The following is a 1,134-nucleotide window of genomic DNA, read 5'->3' as shown; positions in this document are numbered from 1 at the left end:
TCCATATTGTTATCACACCAAAAACACTAACAGTGATCCCTCAGTGTTATCAAAGAGTCAGCCAGTATTCAAATATCACTGATAGTTTCATAAATGTTAACAGATCTTTTTGTGTTGTTCACATCAGTGTCCACAGATTGCAATCGATTGATTTACCTTTTGAGTCTCTTTTAATCTCTAGGCCCCTCCAGCATTTCTTTGCTGTTCCCATTGGAATTCATTAATGCAGATAGTAGCTGGCTTTCCTGTAAAGTTTCCCACTGTCCATGGATTTTGGTGACTATATCCCAATAGTGTTTCTCACGTAGACTGTTAGATCTAGAGACTTGTGAAAACCAAAGTTTGATTTTTCTGGCAAGACGGTTTCATAGGTGATGCTGTGTTCTTTCATCAGAAGTACACAATATCTGATTGTCTCTCTTCTTGTGATGTTAGCAGGCATTAATGAATCATTGCCCAGATCCATTATTTCCTTAGCGATTGCCGTGGGTGATAGTCTATCATCCCTTCTTCACTCGTTAGCTAGAGTACTTCTACAAGGAAAAGCTTCCCATTATCAAGTTTTTGGTTATGTTGGTAGAGATTCCCATATACATAGACCTCAAGCTTGGGTCCCCCATGTTTACAATCACACCTTCAGCCTTTCTTGCCAAAGCATGCCTTCCATGCTAGTGTGCCTAGGACCAGCCTTGGCTACAGGGAAATTGGGAGAAAAGTTGAAAAATATATAAAGTATTGGGGCACCTGGGTGGCTCAGTCGGTTAAGCGTCCAACTCTCGATTTCGGCTCAAGTCATGATCTCACGGTTCCTGGGATCAAGCCCTGAGTCGGGCTCTGCGCTGACAGTGTGGAGCCTGCTTGCGATTCTCTCTCTCTCTCCCTCTCTCTCTCTCTGTCCCTCCCCTGCTCACACTTTCTCTCTCTCTCAAAATAAATAAATAAATGTTAAAAATGAAATAAAATCTTGGGGTACCTGGCTAGCTCAGTCACTAGAGCATGTGACTCTTAATCTCAGGGCTGTGAGTTCAAGCCCCACGTTGGGCATGGAGCCTACTTAAAAATAAAGTAAAATCTTTAAAATATATATAACTTTTGAAAATATATTTTTATATATGAATCTTTAAAATATATATA

The sequence above is a fragment of the Crocuta crocuta genome, unplaced genomic scaffold (genome assembly GCF_008692635.1).
Source record: "Crocuta crocuta isolate KB4526 unplaced genomic scaffold, BGI_CrCroc_1.0 scaffold944, whole genome shotgun sequence".
NCBI lineage: Eukaryota > Metazoa > Chordata > Mammalia > Carnivora > Hyaenidae > Crocuta > Crocuta crocuta.
Note: the sequence above shows the minus strand (reverse complement) of the source record.